General features: G+C 42.5%; 1 protein-coding gene and 1 long non-coding RNA gene across 28 annotated transcripts in view; both read right to left on the reverse strand.

Annotated features, from left to right (window-relative positions):
• Positions 1–12,565, reverse strand: part of LOC105470260 (kalirin RhoGEF kinase) — a 700,354-nt gene that overhangs the window by 594,159 nt on the left and 93,630 nt on the right. The gene's annotated exons all lie outside the window — the stretch shown is intronic.
• The window catches only part of LOC105470257 (uncharacterized), a 96,326-nt gene that overhangs the window by 52,146 nt on the left and 31,615 nt on the right, over positions 1–12,565 (reverse strand). The window contains exon 1 of one of the 2 annotated variants that reach the window (XR_011618439.1): positions 1–12,565. This exon is cut by the window's right edge and continues 16,825 nt beyond it. The exons of the other annotated variant lie outside the window; for it this stretch is intronic. This is a non-coding gene — a long non-coding RNA (uncharacterized lncRNA). 2 annotated transcript variants of the gene reach the window in all.

The following is a 12,565-nucleotide window of genomic DNA, read 5'->3' on the forward strand; positions in this document are numbered from 1 at the left end:
CATGTCCCTTCAGTGGTCCAGGGGAATACTCTGCCATGCAGGCACCCTAGTTCATGCTGACGACTCATCTACAAAGAAGACCAAAAGGCCCAGGAATTCCACAGAGAGGAGGAGGAGAATACATAAGGAAAGGTGGAAGGAGAGAATACGGGAGAGGGGAAGAACTTAAGTGAATCCTCTGTGGCCTCAGTGGCTTTCTTATATCCTGCCCCAGTCACTCTTTCCATCTTTGACCCTGGCACTGATCATTGAGATTTGCCCTTTGATCTGCTTGTCTGTCTCTGCCCATTGAGTGTGAAGCATTGCTATTTGTCAGATATTCTGAGCACCAGAACCCATGCAAGAAAGTTGTCAAGGCAACAGAACCTCTTTGGTATAAATACTGGTGGGTGATACCACTGGTGGAGTAGAGCACAGAGAGCCTCCCCTCCCCCTCTTTTAGTCAGAGCTGACTGACTTCAAAGTTGGGGGAGTAGAAAAGAGTAGGTCTCTCCAAAGACATGCTAAATTGATGTCTAATGGTGATCCAGCAGGGAGAGAGGATTTTGCAGTTCTGATTAGCTGCTCAACTCCCACTGAGTCCAGAGGTAGTGGTGAGGGGCAAAGAGAAAGCTGCAGGAGGGTGGTGGAAGTGGCATAAATTGTGGGAGATGCCTGAAACCACTGTGCTAGGATGTGGCACCCAGGACAGGCTCTGTGAACCTTGAGATACCAGCCTGCTGGGGGCCACTGGGGATCCCTGGGAATGTCCAGGGCCTTAAGCTCTGACTAGGGCTGTTTTCTCTCCCTTGTTCTCTATACTTCCTCCCAGATCCACAAAAACACATACTTTACAGAAGATTCTTAGGATCAAGCATCCATATCCCAGTGCTGTTCAGAGAAAAGTATGCCCTTCACCCCCGCCCTCAGAGGATGCTATTACATTCAGATGGCCATCTCAGCCATCTCCCTGTATCCGACCCACACCCAGAACACCATTTTTAGCCTTTTCCCTTCTCTAGACCTCAGTAGTCCCATTTCTAAAGGGAGAGAGAGCTCTCCTCCTCTTCCTCCAGTCTCCAATATTTCTGGAAAGGGTAAAAATAACATAAAAGTTGTGTGTAAGGACTCTTGGAGAAACTCTTTTGAGTAGTCAGTTCCAGCAGCCCTGCTAGTTCGGAGGCTTGCATCCTCAAGTTAGTCCCAGCCCTCACACTTGGAGAGAGAGAGGGAACAGCAAACCAGGACAAGGTGGCATTCATTCATTCCCCCTTTTCAACCACATCCTTACATCCTCTGCACAAACGCTCCATTCGTCCCATAATGAGCTGTCATTCATTAGAAGCCCCACCCTACACTTTTGCTCACCCCATTGACACAGCACATCTCACACTCACTCATCCTGCCAGGACCAGCCTTCCCAGCCACACAGCCAACAGGACTCTTCTCCCCACTCTTATGGACTTGCCACCTGCAATAATCACTTAACACTTACCTCACTCTGCATTTTCTCATTAACCAGTTTTTGGCAGCCCTACAGCATCTAGAACAGTGTTGTACACATAAGTAAATATTTGTTTTAAGGTTTCATTTTTTAAATTCATTGCTCAGCAAAACCAGTGACTCCAGTGTCCAGGTAACAAACACGTCCCTCCAGAATGAGAATCCAGACTCCCCATGTCCTCTGCTATATTCATCAGCATAGTCTCTTCCTCCTCTCCCAAACACACCATTCCTGCTGTGGCCTCAAACATTCTTTCCAGTTGCCCAAACTCCCACAGCTGCTCTGCCCCATCAACCCTGTGCCCTACTCATCCAGGTCTGCTCAGGGCCTCGCTCCCCACCTCTGACATCACTCAGTCCTGTTTCCATCACTACTGCCTCCTGAATTTCCTGTAGTGCACAAACAAGAAGTAACTTTAAAGAGTAGTGTCACCAGCTTTGTAACAAACACTCTGGTACATGCACCCCCATGACCATCTTTTCCCGGGTCCCACTCTGCACTAGGAATCTGTGTCCTGGATTAGGACTTTAGGATCTTCTGGCCGCCTTGAACCACTACCCAAAATTTCTGGGCCTTTAACAGCCACTAGGTTTCCTGGCAAGAAACTGGTTATTGTTTCTCCCTATAAGGAGACCCTAAAGACCAACAAACTCTACCCTCCTCCCAGAGGTTAAGTAGACAAGCCGGCCCACCTCACTTTACCAACCAGGCTCCCCAAGAGCCAGCCTATTTGCTACCTGGTAGGGCAGTATTCAAATCCTGATTCCAATCAGTGGGGGACCTTGGCAATTTGGTAAAATTCAGTCAGCATTTACTGAACAAGTAAGTGCCTCCTCTCGTTCTAAAGGATCAGGGACTCTCATAACGAGGTCCCCAGACCAGCAGCATCAGCATCACCTGGGAACTTGTGAGAAGTATAAATTCTTGGGCCCACTACAGACCTGCTGAATCAGAAACCCTGAAGGTAGGGCAAACAACTTGTGCTTTAACAAGTCCTCCAAATTATTCTGATGTGTGCTCAAGTTTGAGTTCCACTGACTTAGGCCCTGGGGAGATATAAAAAAAAAAAAAAAATGAAAAACCCATAATCTAAACTATCAGTTCTTAGCCATGGCTGGACATTAAACTAAGCTGGGAGCTTTTAAAATAATACCAGTCTGGGCCCCATCCCAGACCAATTTCATTAGAACTTCTAGGAGTGGGGAAGTCATCATAATGCAATATATTGAGTGCAAAGACTGAACAAGGTGTGCAGGCAACTGAGAAGGGAGTCTGTAGTAAGGAGATCAGGACAAGCAGCTGCACCATCTGTGCCTCCATTTTCTCATCTGTAGAATGGGGAGTGTAATAGTCCCCTTGAAGGACTATTGAGAATTACATAAAATGATATATGGAAATGCCCGGTATATAGCAGATGCTCAGTCTTCATCACTTCCCTCCTTTCCCCAGAATGGGCCCCTGGTTGACTCTGAGTTGAGCAGCTGGGCTGCTGTGTTTAGAATGTCTCCCACACTGGCCCCTCATCAAGTACCCTTCCCCACCAAGAAAGAAAACTTCATGACTCTTCATAGCTTGGGGCAAGAGTTCTCTTCAGCAGCCATCTCCATAATCCCAGCATCTTGATACATACACTGTCCTTAAAAACAGGCTGGGTCCTTTGGAACCAGACTTTCCCTATAAGACAGCTCACAGTGCAGACCCCAGACTTCTAATACCTCCATACCCTTTCAAAGAACACCTATTGTTTTAAATTTTATTTTTCCATAAGCTACTGGGGTACAGGTGGTATTTGGTTACATGTGTAAGTTCCTTAGTGGGGATTTGTGATCCTGGTGCACCCATCACCCGAGCAGTATACCCTGCACCATATCTGTAATCTTTTATCCCTTGCCCCCCTCCCACTCTTTCCCCCAAGTCTCCAAAGTCCATTGTATCATTCTTATGCCTTTGTGTCCTCATAGCTTAGCTCCCACATATCAGTGAGAACATACGATGTTTGGTTTTCCATTCCTGAGTTACTTCACTTAGAATAATAGTCTCCAATCTCATCCAGGTCATTGCAAATGCTGTTAATTCATTGCATTTTAGGGCTGAATAGTATTCCATCATATGTATATAGCACATTTTCTTTATCCATTCATTGATTGATGGCCATCTGGGTTGGTTCCACAATTTTGCAATTGTGAATTGTGCTGCTATAAACATGCGTGTGCAAGTATCTTTTTCAAGTAATGACTTCTTTTCCTTCGGGTAGATATCCAATAGTGGCATTCCTGGATCAAATGGTGGTTCTACTTTTAGTTCCTTAAGGAATCTCCACACTGTTTTCCATAGTGGCTGTACTAGTTTACACTCCCACCAGCAGTGTAGAAGTGTTCCCTGATCGGGGGCGGAGCTTGCAGTGAGCCGAGATCGCGCCACTGCACTCCAGCCTGGGAGACACAGCGAGACTCCGTCTCAAAAAAAAAAAAAAAAAAAAAAAGAAGTGTTCCCTGATCACCGCATCCACACCAACGTCTACTGTTTTTTGATTTTTTTTTTATTATGGCCATTCTTGCAAGAGTAAGGTGGTATCGCACTATGGCTTTGATTTGCATTTCCCTGATCATTAGTAATGTTGAGCATTTTTCTATATGTTTGTTGGCCATTTGTATATCTTCTTTTGAGAATTGTCTATTCATGTCCTTAACCCACTTTTTGATGGAATTGTTTGTTTTTTTCTTACTGATGTGTCTGAGTTCGTTGTAGATTCTGAATATTAGTCCTTTGTCCAATGTATAAATTGTGAAGATTTTTCTCCCACTCTGTGGGTGGTCTGTTTACTCTGCTGACTGTTCCTTTTGCTGTGCAAAAGCTCTTTAGTTTAATTAAGTCCCAGATATTTATCTTTGTTTTTATTGCATTTGCTTTTGGGTTTTCAGCTATGAAACCCTCACCTAAGCCAATGTCTAGAAGGGCTTTTCAAATGCTGTCTTCTAGAATTTTTATAGTTTCAGGTCTTAAGTTTAAGTCCTTAATCCATCTTGAGTTGATTTTTGTATAAGGTGAGAGATGAGGATCCAGTTTCATTCTTCTACATGTGGGTAGCCAATTATCCCAGCATCATTTGTTGTAAAGGGTGTCTTTTCCCTACTTTATGTTTTTGTTTGCTTTGTCAAAGATCAGTTGATTATAAGTATTTGGGTTTATTTCTGGGTTCTCTATTCTGTTCCATTGGTCTACGTGCCTATTTTTATACCAGTATCACACTGTTTTGGTGACTACAGCCTTACAGTATAGTTTGAAATCAGGTAGTGTGATACCTCCAGATTTGTTCTTTTTGCTTAGTCTTGCTTTGGCTACATGGGCTCTTTTTTTGGTTCCAAATGAATTTTAGAATTGTTTTTTCTAACTATAAAGAATGATGGTGGTATTTTGATGGGGACTGCGTTGAATTTGTAGCTTGCTTTTGGCAGTATGGTCGTTTTCACAATATTGATTCTACCCATCCATGAGCATGGGATGTGTTTCCATTTGTTTGTGTCATCTATGATTTATTTCAGCAGTCAAAGAACACCTCTTTAAAGCAACTTGATAAAGGCCATTTTAGTTACACTAGGAACATATTGTCCTGTTCTGGCTGCCCTAAAACTCTTTTTGCCTGTGGTTCCAGGCAAGTGGACAGGCTCAGGATGAGATCTCTGGACTCAGGCAGCCCTCCCTGAAGCAGAATTTGTCAGTATTCAAACTCGTTCTCCAGGAACATGTGAACGATAGGGGATTTGGCAATAGCCCCAAATTCCTCTAGCCCCTCCCTCCCCATAAGGCACAGGAGTGGGTCTGCAATCACAGGCAGTGCCGTGGGCGGGCCCTCCCCAACACCACAGATCCTGACCTGTGGCCTCCTGAATTGAAGACAGAAATGAGGGCTGTCCTTGTTAGCTACCTCCAGAGCTCTATGCTTATTCTAGCAGACACTAAACATTTTTGGACTTCTCCTGAAAACAGCCTCGACTGTCATTCTAAAATCAAAAAACAAGCAAACTGTTTCATTACTTAATAGACAAACCTTGTGTTTTTTTGTTTGTTTGTTTTTTTAATTTTGAGGTGGGGGAGAGAGGAAGGTTGTTGTTTTGCTTTTTAAGCTAAAATACTGTCACCCGGTTTGCCCAGATTTGATTCCTTCTTCCCCAGATTTTCCCAAATGGAGTTGGGCTGTTTCCAAAAACCAAATTAGTATTCAAAAACAGTTCTGAAGTTTTATCACCATTAAGGATAATTTTTTTAATTTTTATATTTAAAAAATAAAAAATAACCCCGCACCATCAGCTTGATTGGCTATTCCCAGAATGCAGATCCACAGTTGGAACACAGGCAGCATCCCTGGCACGAGCGGCCTCAAGGCTCTGCTGTGAGGAGAGTACCCCTCATTTGGAAGTGGTCAGTGATGCAGTCAGTCATGTATCACCTACTAAGTGCCTCAGAAACCAAATTCCAGAGGACAGAGAGGACAAATCCCAAAGAGACAGGGGCTGCCAGGGGAGAATTTGTGTCTTCAGAGGTCAAGGTCTGGCCTAGTACCCTGCCTCTGACCCACAAAACTCTCATGAAAGAACTTGGAATGTGAGACAGAAGCAAAAATCCCTGCCAAAACAGCCATGAAGGAGCAGGAAAAATTAAGGTGACACAAAGCTTTTCTCCAATTCTCTGAGTTACAAGGCCCTGGTTCCTTCCCTGACACAACAAAGTCACCTTTTCCTGGCCTCGTTGTCCTCCTCTTCTTTCCCCAAGTTCTGCCATGTGTAATAGATCTCTGCCCAGGCTGACCAGAGGAGAGTAAGATATTTTCTTCCTGGCTTTGCACGTTCATTCAGCCTCAGGCCAGGAAAGAAGTCCAGGAGTGTGTGGTGTGTGGTGATGCAATGCTCACTTCCCAGTACTGGAGGCTCCCTCTCACTGGGTTTCTTCTCCCATCAGTGTTCTCACCGGCTCGGATGCCAGGCTCTGGGCACTTGAAGTGATGATTGAGCTTCACTCACAACCCTTAGGAAAAGGTGGCCCCAAACTAAGCATTACTAATGCATAGCTTTGCTCATTAAGACGTCATGCTGGAGCTCCAACAGGGTAGAGGAGGCTGGAGGGACAGGAAAGTGGTTGTGTAATTCAGGCAGCACTCAGTCATCAGCACGAATGATGGAAAGAGATAATGGGCTGTCAAAATGATGGATAATCAATATTCCAGAATAATGGACATTATTTGTTAGGAGACAACATGATTCTTGGCAGCTGAGTTGTCTTCTTAAAGATCTACTTGTAAAGAGCAGCCACATGAAAAGAAGACTCTTCCAGATTTAAAACTGACCATATGATACACATACAGAAAAAAAAAGTGAGAACTGGCTGTGTGGGGAAGACATGGAGGAAGTTAGAGCTCAGAAGGACCTATGACATCATTTCCCCGATTTTACAGATGAGGAACTAAGGTCCAGGGAAGCAAACAGATTGCCTTGTATCACATAATCATTTGGTGGAAAAGCCAGAAATGGACCTGGGTTGTCTCAACACGGCACTGTTCACTTGGCCACAGTAGTCCAAGGGCTTTGCCTGGAAAAGAACCATCATCCTCAGCACGTGATGCTGACCTCCTGGCAGTGGCGGCTTCTGTAATCACCACAATTTCCCAACACACAAGTCACCTCATGTGTTCCTGCACCCTGATGTCACAGCTGCCACTGAACAGCCCTGGGCCAAGTACCAAGATGATTCATAAATCACTGCCCAATTATTTAAAATCACAGCACAGTCTTTGTCAACAGCACCTTATGTGACTCAAATCAGTAGCTGCTATCAATTTCATCAAGTTCAAGTACAATCTTACTTCTTAGTATTTGGGTGGCCCTTTTAATTTTTTTCAAAAACTTCTTGATAGTTTATACCTCACTTTATGTTCACCAAACCCCATGGGTCAAACGTAGAGGAGTGACTGGGAGGTCTACTTCATATATTTCCTTCAAGAACTGACCCCTAAGTAAACACAGTTGGCAACTGGGGCTGAGAGACTATAGCAGAGGACTCCTGAGTCACAGACGCCAGTTATTTCCAGAGCAAGTTGGAAGCAGGAAAAAATACGCTAAAATTCACAAGAAGTTTCAGGGGCAAGAACCTTAAGGATATTATCTGTTAAGCTTCAGACATATAGAACACACTGGGGTCTGTGGCAAATTACTCAGCATCATACTTCAGTACATCTCTTCCTTTTTCTTTGCTTTTTCATTAAAGCATAATTTGCACTAAGTATACAAATCATAAGGGAACAGCTGGGTGAATTTCTGCATATGTTATACACTAATATAATCACCGGACCAAGATTTAGAACATTTACAGTTACCCAGAAGGCTCCCTCATGCCCCCTTCCAGTCAAGAATAGCTATTACTCTGACCTCTATTCCATACATTAGGTTTGTTTGATCATATAAGTAGGAGAATATGATATGTATTATCTTATGTCTGGCATCTTTTCACAATCTTCTAAGATGCTTCTGTGCCATTAGTGTGCCAATAGTGTGCTCTTTTATCTTTTCTGTATAACATTCTGTGGCACTGATATACAACATATTTATCCATTCTACTGTTGTTGGAAACAACATTTTGGTTGTTTCCAGTTTGGGGCTGTTATGAATAAAGCTGATACGAACATTCTTGTACATGTTTTTGTTTTTGTTTTTGTTCACAGATGGAGTTCAAATCTATTGGGTATATCCAGGTGTAGAATTATGGGTTCATGGGGTATACATAATAGATATCATGGAAATTCTCTTTAAAGTGCTGTATAAATATACACTTCCACCAGCAAAGTAAGTTCCAGGAGCTCCATAGTCTCACCAAAACTTGATATTATTGGTAAATAATCATTTTTAAAGTATCACTGGAAAAGATGGTACCCCATGTATGTTTCCAGATATCTGATGTTAGTCTTTAAGCAGTTTTTTTTTAATCTAACAATTTTACTTCTTGAAGATAGTAAACCACCCAACCATTGCAGACTACACTGAGATGTTCAGAGAGCTCTGAATATATATTTAACATATTCAGAGACATACTAAATATCTAAGGATTTCACTGTCTCCTTCTTCATGGGTAGATATCACTAAGGTATCAGCAGCCCAGAGCACCTCCCTCTAATCTCTGTCCTGGAAAATATTAAAGATGAGCCAATTAGGAACTTTAATTTATACACTACCATAAGTCAATAAGATCTGGTCACATGGGCTCTCCATTAGAAAGACTATTTCTATGTCCTGAATGGTAAACGTTGTCCCCAAAATAGGTAAGTGAGTTGTTATTCATTTCACTTGTTTTTGTGTGGCTTGGCAAATGTTAATCAGCTATTAAGCAACATACATTTATAAAGCACACATTCTGTTATTGAGCTAGACATTCTGGAAGTTCCTTGAGGGGGCAGAATGTTGTCATCCGCCTTCTTTTTCTCACTTTACCCATCCAATCCCTTTCACAGATGAAATGAGGTTAAAACAAACTTCAATGATGACCTTGGCTTTAGAGGGGAAAGCAAGATCTAAAAAAGGTTTCCTGGGGAATGAAAACAGAAGAGGGGAGAACAGCCCTTCCCATAGGGCCATGGTGATAGAGTGAATGAATGATTGAAGGCAATGTGATTATTACAACCTCTGGTCTTCTTCAGAACAGAAGACCAAGCTCTATCTCATCCTTTTTCCAACCTCCACCCATCATGACCTTCCTTCTCCCTTGCTACTACCTCTTGGTGCCATTGTCCAGGAGACTGAAGTAGAGCATCACATCCCACGCCGAACCACCAAGTGCGGTGCCTAAGACAAGACATATTCCCTGACCTTACAAAACATATCAACCTTAAGGAATATGTCTCTAGTTGGGTGCATAAAGTGAGAAGGGGCTCTGTTCTAAATGCAGGGTGCAAACTAGAGTACGAGTCACTATGGACAGGCATTGAGCTGATCCTTAAAGCAGACAGGACTTAAGGCAGAGCAGTGAAGCAGATGTGGAGAGTGCTCTGCCCTCTAGCAGAGCAAAAGACAAAAGTAGGAAGAACATGGGACCCTTGCGATCTGTGAATAGATAGACAAACCTATCTAAGTGGTTTTCCATGCCACCATGATGCTGGGGTACCATTCTGCTAATGCTCCTGAGTATGGCTGATCTTCCTCAAACAAAAGCTGCCTGAGCACAATGACTGTGACTTTTAGGAATTTTCTTAGGAACACCCAAATATGAGCATGCTGAACACGGCTGTACACAGTTTTGCTCGTAAGCCTCCATGCCCTCAATTTCACAATTCATAGTTTCTGCTTGGCTCTCTAGATGTCAAATGCAAATGTCTGAGAACAACACCATGATTTTCTGGGTTGCAAAGCTGCTTCTATCCCTGTGCAGAGATATAACCAAGCCAACAGGGCAGCTAACATAGGGGAGGGGACAGGGAACAAGCACACAATGTTTAGGCCAATGAGGTGACTCTGGACCACAGAACTCTTCAGGACCAGTTGAAAAGGACACAGTGAGCATCTGAGAAGGAGGTAAGTAGGAAGACCTCGGCACCATACCACAGCCACCCGCATGAAGTTCTTGGATTACAATGCTCCCCTGCAGAAAGCTCACTTCTTCTCCAAATAGCTTTTGGGGCCTAAATCAAGGTTTTTCAGGGCTCTGTAGTCTTATTCCATCATGAAGGACCTTCTACTTCTTGTTACTTGGTTTAAATTTTCATTCTACTTTCATGCTTCCCGCTATGGTCAACTCAGAGGGAACATTTGCCCTCTGGATGGGGCAGAAGTATAACTACCACCTTTGAATTGCCAACAAGTAAAATGGCATTGAGCTAAGGCTTCCATTCTCAGTCCAAAAGTTTATTTCACCTCAGGCTTCTGTGTTTGCTATCTAAATAGTCTCTATGGAAAACCCATCTTTTTCAGGTCCAAATATCTTTTAATATACAAAAAGTAGCAAGTGGAGAGAGGGGTGAAGAATGGCCACCAGACAAACAAGTATAACATTGGTTGACAGCACCTACGTCTCAACATCCCAGTCTTCTGGTTTTCTTCATTCATAAATGGATCTTATTCCACTGATAAACGTGACTATAGTAATAATTACTAACTTGAGAAAAGTTAGTGTGACACACCAGTAAGTGCTTCTTGAGGGTGGGGAGTTGGCCTTAGTCATTGTTAGCACCTACCATACACCTGCCACACATAAAAGTACTTAATAAATATTGAGGGAATACATGAATGAAGAAAGGCAATAACTGAGTAACTTAAAACGTATTCTACACATCAAGGACATAAATTCTTAAGGGACACAAAATAATGAAGAGATTTAGCCTCTAAAACTGCGGAATAAGCATAATAAAGTAAATGAAGCATAAGAGAAAGAAAAAAAAAAGAAGATATGGATCAACCAAAAAGGATAAAACACTGCCAAAAAAGACTGTGTGATAGTAATAACTGCCGTCCTCAATTAGCTGAAGGACTTCAAGTAGAAATGAAATTGTATAGCTTTGCATTACTCTAGAGGGTTGAACTAAGATCAACATGCCTAAATTAGGCAAAGTCAGATTTCAATTACATAAAATAATTTACTAACAATTAGATCTGCACAACAATAAAATTAGCTGTCTCATGGAGTCATGAGCACTTTGTCACTGAAGATATGAATTACCATCACTCAGAGATCATCTAGAGGCAATTTCTGCCTCAAGTGGAAAGTTAGACTAAATGGACTTTAAGATCTCATTCATAACTAAGTTTCTACTAATCTAGAACTCTGTAGTGAAAAGTAGGTAACATCAAGCAAAGCAGACTTCCTGAAAGAGGGAAGTTTGGGGTCAGATTGAGAAGGGGGTAACAGAGAATGGTAAATTAGCCAAGTTTAGAAACATAAGTACATATTGGAGTGTAGGGTCCAGAAACCTTACTAAGGGGAGGAGGATTAGAAAAAATCACCCTAACAGTATAACTGGTCTCAGGGACACTTTAAGGTCCAGAGATATTATTCTCAGAAACATCTATTTAGAGTAAATTGGAGCCTTCCTAAACTGGCAGGTAATCCTAACCTGAATAAAATTGAAATGGGAAAATCTTATCAGATATTTAACAAGTTGAGGCAATATGGAGAGGCAACACAGTTGCAAATTAAAGGAAGCCAATAACAACGCAAGTCTACCCCACAAATCTGCAACCAATTTGAAACTTATGAAGGGTGATCTCTGAGCTGCCTTGCCACAAAAGTACCCATCCTGGCAGCCTGGGGCTCCTGTCATTATCGAACCAGGGGTCATTATTTTATGAATTCCATATTGTAGTTGAGCCAAATAGACAACAACACCTTCTTTCATTTCACTTGGATAATGGCCAGATACAAGTCGCTTTACTATGACTTAAAGAGTACTGTGCCCATCTGTTCACAATTGATGGGAATAATTGCGGGGTAGAATGTGCCAGGCACTCTTGGACAAGCCTACAGAAGTGGGCTAGGGGCTTTCTTGGCCATTTGCCATGTGACAATGATTCCCTCATCTGTGAACATATGGAGTAGATGAAACTGTCACTTGGAGAGCATGGTACAGCAGAGCTTGGACCATTCCATTTTCACAAGAAACTGCACATGAGTTATAGCAAGGAAATAGCCTTTACATCTTGGTTATATCACGAGAAATTCTTCTAAGCTTGTGACTGTGTAAATTCTCTTAGGAGAATCTGCCCTTCTGCCCCAAATCAGAAAGAAGTTATAATTGGATGTCATCTTTGTCCACCATCTTGGATTTAAAACACAGAGGCAAATCACCCCAAAGAAGAACAGTGGCCAGGGGATGTCCTGAGACCACACACGAACCTGTTTTCCACCTCTCAAGGTGCAGGTGTGGTAGGAAGCAGGACGGAGCCTCAAATATTTGTTCAGACTTTGCAAAAATTTCAATGATTGAAGGAAAGAAATCTGACCAATAGTGGCTGAGAAAACAGTTGCGGTAATACTGGGTTAGAGGTATTTCTTAACATAATATTGAGGAAAAAATAAAGGAATCCTTTATTTTTGGAAAATTAATAAAGT

This window comes from Macaca nemestrina, chromosome 2 (genome assembly GCF_043159975.1).
Source record: "Macaca nemestrina isolate mMacNem1 chromosome 2, mMacNem.hap1, whole genome shotgun sequence".
In the NCBI taxonomy this organism is placed as follows: Eukaryota; Metazoa; Chordata; class Mammalia; order Primates; family Cercopithecidae; genus Macaca; species Macaca nemestrina.